Below are 12,137 nucleotides of genomic sequence, written 5' to 3' on the forward strand. Positions count from 1 at the left end.
CTAAAGCACCTTCCCAACTTTAAATCTATGACCAATGTTCTCTCCTCCCCTAGCTTTAAGGTTCATTTAAATTCAAATAAAATCTATTACATTTTTCCTATTTGTGAAGAGCCCAGTAGTAGGTGCCAGGAAAACTATAAAGTTTGGCCTAGAGATGGCCCTTGCCCTCATAGAGCTTATAGCATAATGGGAGAGAAGATAGCAGCCCAGGGAGCTGTAATAATAATATTAATATCTAATATTTATGCAGTGCATTAAGAGTCATAAAAAGCTTTAGATGAAATTAGAATGAGACAAAACAAAGTATTATATGAAGTTTGAGAGGCAAATGTGTAGACAACATTCATTTTTCAAAACTTTTCTCCTACAAGCTGCAATCTTGAATTTGAGGAGGAGACACTGGCTGGTTGTGACTCAAAGGCAGAGGTGTTTAATGATGGTGGTCCAAGGGCTTCGTGAGTGTGTGTTCTACCAAGGCTAATTGTAGTTAAAATTGGATCACAAGGGCCCTGACATTGCACAAGGAGAATGGTTAAAGAGTTGTGGGAGATCTGATTTGCATTTTGGATGGATAATTGGGCCATGGGGTTAATATGTTAAAGAATTGTCTGTCTGCTGTTCTGTTGGCTGTCCCAGCCAATCTCAATCAAGCCTAACTGCTGATTATCAGACAGCTGTCACCAATCAAGTAGGAGTGAAAGTTTGACTTAGGCACAAACAAAAATCAGTTGCCAATATCTACTATATATTTGATCCCCAAGCCTATGAGAGTTAGGAAGTCAAATTTTCCATAGCAACACTTGTGAGAATAAAATAGTCTTGAATGCTTTAGAAATATATATGGTTTTAATTATCTTCTCAGTTAGACAATTTAAAAAATGATCTCAAAAGAAAGTATTCATTGGCTGATTTCCCACCTTCAAAGGAAATCTAAACCAGCATAGTAGGACTTCATCACAAAGACTTCCAGAAACAGTCAATATTTCTTGCCAATACCTACATTTCTCTTCTCAGAGTGTCTAGATGACTGTATGTGCCAATTAGCTGTACTCCCTTGACATGAGAAACAAGTGCTTGGTAGAATAGGTTATTTGAAGGTACAGTCATCATATCTGTTCCAAATCTTCAATGTAAAGGCATAAATAACAAAATGCATCAGTCTATTATTAGAAGTAAGATGTAAAGCAGGGGTAGCCATCATGATCTGAGACAAAGCAAAAGCAAAAATAGACCTGATTAAAAGAGGTAAACAAAAAAATTACATTTTTCTAAAAGGCAACAAAGAAATAATATCAATACTAAAAAGTACCAAATGAAGTAATATCAATACTAAACATATATGCCTCAAATGGTATAGCATCCATATTCTTAAAGGAAAAGTTAAATGAGTTACAGGAGGAAATAGACAGCAAAACTATACCAGTGGGGGAACTCAACTTTCTCCTCTCAGAAATAAATAAATCTAACCAAAAAAAATAAACAAGAAGTAAATCAAGGAGATGAATAGACTTATAGAAAAGTCAATTATGATAAACTTCTGGAGAAAATTGAAGGGAACTAGAAAGGAATACACCTTTTTTCTCAGTGGTACATGGCACTTACACAAAAATTGACCATGTATTAGAGCATAAAAATTTCACAAGCCAAAGCAGAAAAGTAGAACTATTAAATTAATCTTTTTCAGATCATAATGCAATAAAAATTACATTTAACAAAAGGTAATAGAAACAGATGATAAACTAATTAGGAACTAAATAATCTGATCCTAAAGAAAGAATGGGTAAAATAGTAAATCATATAAAAAAATCAATAATTTCATTGAAGAGAATGACAGCAATGAGACAACATATCAAAATGTATAAGATGCAGGGAAAATTTATATCTCTAAAGGCTTACATCATCAATAAAATAGGAGGGGGAAGCAGATCAATGAATTGGGCATGCAAAAAAAAAAATAAACTAGAAAAAGAACACATTTTAAATCCTCATTTAAACACCTAATTGGGAAACCCAAAAATCAAAGAGATTAATAAAATAGAAAGTTTAAAAAAAAACCATTGAATTAATAAATAAAACTAGGAGCTGGTTTTATGAAAAAAAAAACAATAAAATAGATAAGCCATTAATTAATTTGTTTTTAGAGAAAGAAGAAAACCAAACTGCCAGTATCAAAAATGAAAAGGATGAATTCACCACCAATGAAGATGAAATTAAAGCAATTATTAGGATCTAATTTGCCCAATTATATGCCAATAAATCTAACAATCTAAGTGAAGTGGATTAAATAGTTACAAAAATATAAATTGCCCAGATTAACAGAAGAGGAAGGAGAATATTTAAATAACCCTCTCTTAGAAAAACAAATTGAACAAGTTACCAGTTAGCTCCCTAAGAAAAAATCTGCAGGACCAGATGGATTCACAAGTGAATTCTACCAAACATTTAAAGAACAATTCATTCCAATACTATATAAATCATTTGGAAAAATAGGCAAAGAAGGAGTCCTATAAACTTCTTTTTACAACACAAATACGACACTGACACCTAAACCAGGAAAAAAAAACAGAGAAATAAAACTATCGACCAATTTCTCTAATGAATATTGATGCAAGAATTTTAAATAACATACAAACAAGAAGATTACAGCAACATATCACAAAGGTCATTTCCTGACCAGGGTGAGATTTATAAAAGGAATGCATGGTTGGTTTAATATTGGGAAAACTATTAGCATAATTGACCACATCAATAACAAAACCAATAAAAATTGTATGATTATATCAATAGATACAAGAAAGACTTTTGATAAAATACAATACTCATTTATATTAAAAACACTAGAAAGCATAGGAATAAATGGAGCTTTCCTTAAAATGATAAATAATATCTATCTAAAGGAAACAGCTAGGTAGCTCAGTGGCTAGACTTCTGAGCCTGGAATCAGAAAGACCTGATATCTTGCTGCAAACACTCACTAGATGTGTGACCCTGGGTAAATCACTTAATCTCTGTTTGCCTTAATCCACTGGAGAAGGAAATGGCAAACCATTCCAGTATCTTTGCCAAGAAAACCTCACACAGAGTTGGACAGGATTGAAATGAACAACAGCAAAACCTATCTAAAACCATCAGCAAGTACTATATGATGACATAAAGAGTGATATCATAAGCAAATTGAGGGAACATTGAATACTTTACCTGTCAGATATATGGAAAAGGAAAGGATTTATGACCAAACAAGATAAGAGAATTATGGGATACAAAATAGATAATTTTGATTATATTAAATTTCAAAGGTTTTACAAAAACAAAACTGATGCAGCCAAGATTAGAAGGAAAGCAGAAAACTGGATGCAGTTTTATAGCAAGTTTCTCTGATAAGAATCTCATTTCTCAAGTATATAGAGAGCTAAATGAAATTTATCAGAGTATTTGTCATTCCTTGAATAATAAATGGTCAAAGTATGTGAACAAGCAGTTTTCAGAAGAAAAAGTCAAAGCTATCTATAGTCATGTGGAAAAGTACTCTAAATCACTATTAATTAGAAAAATGCAAATTAAAACAACCATGAGGTACCACCTCACACCTATCAGATAGGTTATAACAGAAAAGAAAAATGACAAATGTTGGAGGGGATGTGGAAAAATCAGGACACTAATGCACTGTTGGTAGAGTTTGTGAACTAATACAATCATTCTGGAAAGCAACTGGGAACCATACCCAAAGGGCTATAAAGCTGCATAATCTTTGACCCAGCAACACTACTACTAGGTCTATATCCTGAAGATATTTTTAGAAGAAAAAGACCTATGTGTACAAAAATATTCATAGCCATTCTTTTAGTGGTGGCAAAGAATTGGAAATTGAGGGGATGCCCATCACTTGGGGAATGGCTAAACAAGTTGTGGTATATGAATGTAATGGAATAATATTGTGTTAGGAGAAATGACCATAAGGATGATTTCAGAAAAAAAACCTAGGAAGACATATATGAACTGTTACAAAGTGAAGTGAATAGAACAAGGAGAACATTGTACTAAGTAACAGCAATATTTTAAAAGGATCAACCATGAATGACTTACCTCTTTTCAGCAATACAATGATCCAAGACAATTCCAAAGGACTTAAGATGAAAAATGCTATCCACCTCCAAAGAAAGAACTGATGGAGTCTGAATGAAGACCAAGACATACTTTTTTATTTTCTTTATTTTTCTTGTTCTTGCATGTGTTTTTGTGTTTTCTTTCTCAACAGAGCTAATATGGAAATGTTTCGTGTGACTGCATATGTGTAATCTATATCAAATTGCTTGCTTTCTCAAGGAGGGAGGAGGAAAGGGAAAGGGACAGAATTTGGAACTCAAAAAATTTTTAAATGAATTTTAAAAATTGTTATTACACATAACTGGAAAAAAATAAAATAAGAATTTTTACTTGAAAAACAAATAAAATTACGTCCTGTATACATTAGGTTAGTGATTTGAATTAAAAAGAAATCTTTAAATTTTGTAAATTTTGTAAAGCAAGTGACTGTCAAGTGTAGCCACTATCTTGTCAATGAAGAACATGAAATTTTTTTTCACTTTTTGAGCACCTATCTGATGAGAAATATAGGCTCAGCCAAATAGTGATTCCTTCCCACTCAATTGGATTTGTGTACTATCAATGTCATGGTTTACATGAAGAGTGAGCTTAAAAATAGAAAGAGGATACCATTTCCTGATTCAATTCTACTGGGGGATTGATATCTCATAATCAGCAGGACACATAGTACCACTGAAATATGGACTGTGCACCAAGTCCAAAGTTTAACCTCTAATAGAGATGCTTGCTGTGAATAAGTAATCCTCATTCCCTCCCGAGTAATGAAAAACAAACCCCCTAGGTAACCTTAAAGAGTAATGTATCACATGTCCACACTCGATGTGAAGTGAAGGTATACTACCCCCTACAGACTCATTCAGAGCCTAATAACTACTCAATGAGGGGGGTAAGCTTTAAAATTAGATTCTGTGATGGACATTGGCCAACGAAATTCTTCCTTGGTTTTTACAGAAGTGCTATTAAAAATGAAGATTGTAATGATGGACTTTTATAAAGCTCCTAAATGTGGTGAAGCATTCTACAGACATTAATTGATTTGAACCTCACAACCACCTTACAAAGTAAGTTCTGCAGGTATTATTTTCCCGATTTTACACATGAGGAAATTGAAGCTGAGAGAGGGTAAGTGAACAGGATCCCATTGCTAGCAAACATATGAGATTGAATTTGAACCCAGAGATTCCTTGTTCCAGGTCTGACACTTTTTCCATTATACAAATCTTACTCTCCATCCCCATTTTAAAAATCACTGGGACAGTGCAGCACAATAGTCAGAGTCCCAGACTAGGAATCAGGGCACCTGAGGTCAGGTTCCAGTTCTGCCATAAACTAGTTACATGATGATGATGAGGAGGAGGAGGAGGAGGAGGAGGAGGAAGAGGCTGATGACAATGGTGATGTTGATGATGATGATGATAATGCTCACAATAGCTCTCTATCATGTAGCACTTCAAAGTTTACAAAGGGCTTTACATGTGTTATTTCAATTGATCCTCATTACCCTGAGAGGGAGGTGCTATTATTATCCTGAACTGAGAGCTGAGAGAGAAGTGATTGACAGAGGGTCCCACAGCTGAGTGTCTGAAGCAGGAGGCCAGCACACTATGTACCACATTGGTGAGCCTCCTCCCAAGGGGTGTTGGACCAAATGATCTCTCAAATCTCTTCTAGATCTAAGAATTTAGCAATGGTGCTTTCATAGATGGCCAAGGAGCCACTATTCAAGGTAAGAAGAGGCTAGTAATCAGGGATACAGGCCAGTGGGACAAACCTTAAGGAAGCAGGTGGTTGCCAGATGCCAAGGTCAGGGAGAGAAGCAGGAATCTAGGTACAAGTTTAGGTTAGACAAACAATAAAACTTCCCAAACCCCCAAATCTAGGCTTCTTTTTTACTCCCTAAATGGAGAGAAATTAATTCCTGGGCATGGTTGAGACTAAACTAGGGTTTTGAGCATAGGCCTGGGTTGTGCATGTCTAGAAGGATCATCTTACATGAAAATATTTAAACAAATTTTAATAGAAACTCTTAACCCAGGAACAATTTTCCAATCAGACTCTTCCTTCTGGGCATAAGGCAAACACATCTACTGGAAGGTCCACAATGACTCTTTAATTATTTTCCTCTGTGGCCATGTTCTCAAACTTTGTTCTCAGAGTTCAATGTGATGTGACTAGGGGTTTGATGACCCTACTGTTCCTTCTCATGTCATCCTATATCTCTACCATCATTAGCTCTCATTTTCTCTACTTCCGCACTGTCTCTACTCACTTGCAATCTAATTTCTAACCCTGTCATTGCACTGAAACTATTCTCTTCAGGGTTACTAGTGATCTTTTAATGATTCAATCCAATCATCTTTCCCAGTCCTCATCCTACCTGACCTCTCTATAGCTTTTGAAACCTTCCTCCTGCAAAACCTTTCCACTCTCTCCTGCTTTTCCTCTTACCTATGTGAATTTCCTTCTCAGCCCCTTTTTCTAGGTCATCATCCATCTCCCACATATTCAGAGGTTCATAGGATCGAAGATTTAGAGTTAGAAGGGAGTCCTTAAAAATATTAGAACCAACTCCTTCATTTTACATTCACATGAAGAAACAGACTCTTCCTTGGCTCTTTTTTTTCCTGCTTAGTGATCTTATTAGCTTTGGATTCAAGTACCATCTCAATGCAGGAGACTCCCAAACTTAAGTCCCTAATGTCTCTTTCTCCTATTCTAAATCATCAATTCCCTTTTAAACATCTCCAACTAGCTATCCCATTGACTCTTCACACTCAACATGTTCAAAATGGAATCCATTATCTTCTCCCCCAAATCTCCCTCTCCTTCATGTTTCTGTATCCCTGGTGAAGATACCAACAACCTCTCAGCTGCCAGTACCATGGAGTATTTACTCTTCTCTTTTTTAATCCCTCTCATATAATTAGTTTTATACATATGTATGTACACGTATACACATATATACATATATGCATACATATATAATATATATAATTAGTATTATATAAGGGCAGCTAGGTAGTGCAGCAGATAGAGCACCAGGCCTATAGTTAGGAAGACATAAGTTTGAATCCAATCTCAGACACTTACTATCTGTGTGACTCTGGGCAAATCATTTAACCTTGTCTGCCTCAGTTTCCTCATCTGTAAAAGATGAACAGGAGAAGGAAATGGCAAACCACTCCAGTATCTCTGCTGAGAAAACCACTGGTCTTGAAGAGTCAGACACAATTGAAATGACAGAATGACAGCAACAGTATAATTAGTTGCTACAGCAGAAATCCTATGCCCACAGTATCTCCTTTCCCTATTCCCTTCTCTCTATTCACAATAGTCTTTCACGAGGCTGCTCCCAGGGCTTAGCTCATCATGACACTAAGTCCTCTCTGGAACTTCTGGGTCTAGGTTTACTCCACATATCAGGGCAGGGCAGATACTGTATCAGGAGTGGTGAGGTCCTGGCAGGCAATCAACCACTCAGTAAGTATCTAATAAGCACCTACTATATGCTGGATTCTGTAGATGCAAAGACAAAAGAAAAATAGTTCCTTCCCTCAAGGAATTTATATTCTCTTGGGAGAGGCAGAGATGACATGCACATAGGCAGCTACATCCAAACACAAACAAAACAGATAAAAGGCATTCAACAAGAAAGGTTTCAATGCCTCAATGCCGAGGGTGGCATTTGAGCTGTCTTGAAGGAAGCTAAGGAGAGGTGAGAAAGGAGAACATTCCAAGCATGGCGGACAGCCAGTGAAAAGGCATGGACAGGAAAAAGAGCTAGGTAGGTAAAGGAGCAACAAGAAGGTCAGTTTGGCTGGAGGGATTTAATACATAATAAGGCAGGTCTGGTGGGCTTCACACCCTTGCAACTGGAGGCAGGGACATGCCAGCCAGTGAGAACACTGGAATTTTCTAGCCTACAAGCTTCCATGAATAAACAATCCAGATATGGTGGGGTCCCAAAAAGAGGCAGGGCATGAATAAGAGGTTACCAGGCAGGAGCAGTGGTGTGGCTAAGGTACATGCAGCTCATTGGATGAATGAAGAAAGATAACCACCCAAAACCCAACCAGACTTTGATTAAGAGAAAAGATAGGACAATAGGTTCAGACCTGAAATAGATGTCAGAGGCCAAATTGTAGAACCCCTTCATATTACAGGGGAGGAAACAGGCCAGGGGAAGTTGTACTCTGACTTGCTAAGGAAATAAATGGCCATGAATATGAAAAAAAGAAAAGTAATATCAGAAAAGGGAGAAGAGCTGGTGACATGTTTCTTCACAGTATCTTTGGGTTTGCTTCCTTCGGAGTCTTTGTTTGTTTGCTTTGTTTCATCACCGCTGTTGCTGCTGCTGGGGTTGTCCCTGCTCCTTGGTGGGGATGGGTTTTGAGATACAAGTTGATTTCCTTTTGACTCCTGGCTTGCTGTCACATGGTAATTTGCATGACCAGATTGAACAGGCAGCCCCTCACAGGGCTATGATTTTCACTCTTTTTGCTAATAGGTGGGGGGCAAAAACCCTGCATGGAGTCCTACTTATTCACCAACAGTTGGTTTAGCCTACAAATCTATTTGGTCTACACAATTTACATTGGCATTCCTAAAATGTATATACTCCTTCCCTCCTCCCCTCTTGTCCATCCTTCCTCTTTCTCTACCTAATCCCCAGTGTATTGGGCTCAGCAAATATGGCATCTGCCTCAAGCAAACACCTGGGCCTTTGTCTACACCCGGCAAAAACTCCACAGGGAAAAAATGGTGGAAAATGTAAAAAACTCATCTTGGCAGCTGTTTGTCTGCAGGATACCAAGAAGCTAGTTTGAACATTTTTTTCTTCCTACCCTTTGAATACTGTAACTGGTTTCTTCAATGAGTTATGGTTTCATGTCTCAGAGCTCCCCATCTACACAGGTTCATGTGAAAACTGACATGCGTAATACCCCACCCTCCAACCAGGGATGTCAAAGACAGAAAGGAAAGTTTCATACAGAGCAAAATATTTATAGCAGAACTTTTTATAGAAGCAAAGAACTCAAAACATAGTAGGTCACACATGTGGAAGGAACCCCAGACCATTGACTCCAAGCTCCTCATTTGAGAGATGAGAAGACTGAGACCAACAGAGGTTAAGTAACTTGCCTGAAGTCACATTCCTCAGAGGTAACATTTGAACTCAGGTCCTCTAACTAAAGAACAGGTACTCTTTCCACTATTGTATGATATCTATCAAGTGAAGAATGACTAAATAAATTGTAGTACATGGATTCAATGGAATACAAATGTGCTCTAAGGAAAGCTGAACATAAGAAACATGAAAAGACTTACATGAACTGTGACAACATTAAGTTGGCAGAACCAGGAAAATAATAGTGAGTACCACAATGTATGGAAATTGAAAGAACAGTGACAAATCAACCAATAAAAAATTATTAAGTACCTACTATGTGCCAGGAACTGTGCTAAGCAGTGGGGATATAAAAACATGCAACAAAAAGAATGAAACTGAACTATGGAGAAGTATGACTGAGCTTAGCCCCAGGAAAGACAAGTAGAAGTAATTCCTTCCCCTCTTTGCTGAGGTGGGCAGATTTTGTCAGACATGGTTGACGTATGTGCTTTATGTTAGCTGATGTGCTTTAAAAAAGAACTTTGTTACAAGGGAGAGCTCATGGTGGGGAGAAGAGGGGAAGAGCCTGTACATTTGAACCTTAACCCTACCTCTCCTTGGTTGCCTACTCAACTGGTAGGAGATAGTGCATCCAAGAGGAAGGAGAGACACATATGCTAAACTAGGGTTTCTTATCCTGGGGTCTGTGATAGATTTCAGGGATCAGTGACTTTGGACAGGGAAAAACAATTTACAGCTTTATTTTCTCTAATATTTAAGTGAAATTTGATATTTCCTTCCATTACAAATGTGGGCAACAAACCACAATACTATTAACCGTATCAATGACTTTGTCACTGAGAGAAATCATGGAGTTTCATTGCATATTACAATTGAAAATCAGTTGGGCTTTTCCAGTGTTGGTGGCCCAAGCAGAGGAGCAGAAATGGCACCTCATAAGGGGAAGGAAAAGAAGGAAGAGCAGGTCATCAGCCTTGGACCTCAAGCTGCAGAAGAAGAGAATGTGTTTGGTGTCTGCCATATCTTTGCTTCCTTCAACGACCTTTGTCCATGTGACTGATCTCTCTGGCAAAGAAACCATCTGCTGAGTGACTGGTGGGATGAAGGTCAAAGCTGACAGAGATGAATCTTCTCTCTATGCTCCTATGTTGACTGCTCAGGATGTTGCCCAGAGATGTAAAGAACTAAGCACCACTGCCCTTCACATCAAACTTCTGGCCACAGAGGGAAATAGGACTAAGACCCCTGGCCCTGGTGCACAGTGAGAGCTCGGGCACGTTCTGCAATGAAGATGGGGTGGATTGAGGATGTCACTCTAATCCCCTCTGACAGTACTCACAGAAAGGGTGGTCGCCATGGTCACCACCTGTGAATATCACTTGCTGGATTATTTTTGTCAATAAAAATGTCACAATGGTCAAAAGAAAAGAGAAAAAAAAAAGAAAATCAATGGGATATCCAATATATGTGTTTTCAAAAGACCGCCCTATAGTTTAATGTTGTTCTTCAAGATAAGAAACAATAACCTTTGCACTAATGTGTCTTTAAAATAAAATTTTGTCTTTAAATGTCTTTAAAATTAACATATTTATAAAGGTAAATTATCTATATTTTAAATGTGTTATATTATTGTGTCAACAAAGAAGCATATACATTATTATGTCACAATATTAAAATATTTTAACTATTTCTATAATAACTTTTGTCTTTTGTAATTCTATGCATTTGATTTCATGTGTTTAAAACATTATTCTGAGAAGACTTATAGGATCCATCAGTATGCCAAAGGGGTCCTTGACACAGAGAAGTGTAAGAAATCTAGGTCCTGATTTAAACTGACATGATACAAAAGGCAGTCACTCAAGGGGAAAATGAAGCTTTAAGCTATGAGACCCTTGGAAGCCAAGGAAAGAGAGGTCTGTGGAAAGCTCCACAAGGATGTCCTTAGAACTTTAGGTAGCAATCACCCTCTGAGGATCCAACCTGCCAAGGAGACCACAAGTTGGGGCAGAAGCTGCAAGGGGTTCTATACTAGGGAAAATTCTAAAATGGATCATCAAAAGATTGTTGGTGAACATCTAGATAGAGAAAAGATAGTTACGAAGAGCCAGCCTGGTGTCATCAAAAGTGTGTAATGGAGACATACCTCATATCCTTTTTGAATAGGATTACTAACCTAATAGATGGAGATAATGCTATTAATATAGTTTACCTCAATTTTATCCAAGTTTTGATAAAGCATGTCATGCTATTCTAATGGTAAAGAAGGAGGGATACAGAATGAACAATAGTTGACTGGATTCAAAAACTGGTTGGTTGTTGTTCAACATCGACCTGGCAGGAGGTCTCCAGGGGAATTCCCCAGGTATCTGTGCTTGACCCTTTGCTAACCATGGTGGTGAGGAGCCTTAAGTCCATCAGTTAAATGAACAGGGATGTTTTGCCTGGAGAAAAAAAGACTCTGGAGGAACTATCCGCAAGCATTCCCCCAGGCAAGAATCTAAGGAGATCTAGATTACTTCAGCTCTGGATCTCTCAGAAGCCCAGAGAGTCCATGTATTTGATGAACCATTTGGAGGTGTGGATGGGGGGAGATTACACTTGTTTTGCTTGAGTCCCAGAGCATAGAACCAGGAGGAAAGGAAAGAATTAGCAATGAGAGTGTTTAGGCTTAAGGTAGTTAAAATTTGCCAAATGGTTGGATCCACCCAAAAGTGGAATGAGCTGCCTCTAGAGGTTCTGGGCTCCCCTTCTTTGAAGATTTTTGATAAGAAAAGTGGAAAATTACTTTCTAAGTGTTTCATAATACAGATTCCTTTTGTTTATAGGTTGGATTAGATGGCCCCTGAGGTCCCTCCCTACTCTCAAATTCTATGATTCTGAACTTTATTTGTGCCTCCAA

At 37.6% G+C, this 12,137-nt stretch overlaps 1 pseudogene; it reads left to right on the top strand.

Moving 5' to 3' along the window:
• Positions 1-10,160: 10,160 nt before the first annotated feature.
• Positions 10,161-10,607, top strand: LOC118830527 (annotated as a pseudogene).
• The last annotated feature ends 1,530 nt before the right edge of the window (positions 10,608-12,137 follow it).

The sequence above is a fragment of the Trichosurus vulpecula genome, chromosome 9, assembly GCF_011100635.1.
Source record: "Trichosurus vulpecula isolate mTriVul1 chromosome 9, mTriVul1.pri, whole genome shotgun sequence".
Taxonomy (NCBI): domain Eukaryota; kingdom Metazoa; phylum Chordata; class Mammalia; order Diprotodontia; family Phalangeridae; genus Trichosurus; species Trichosurus vulpecula.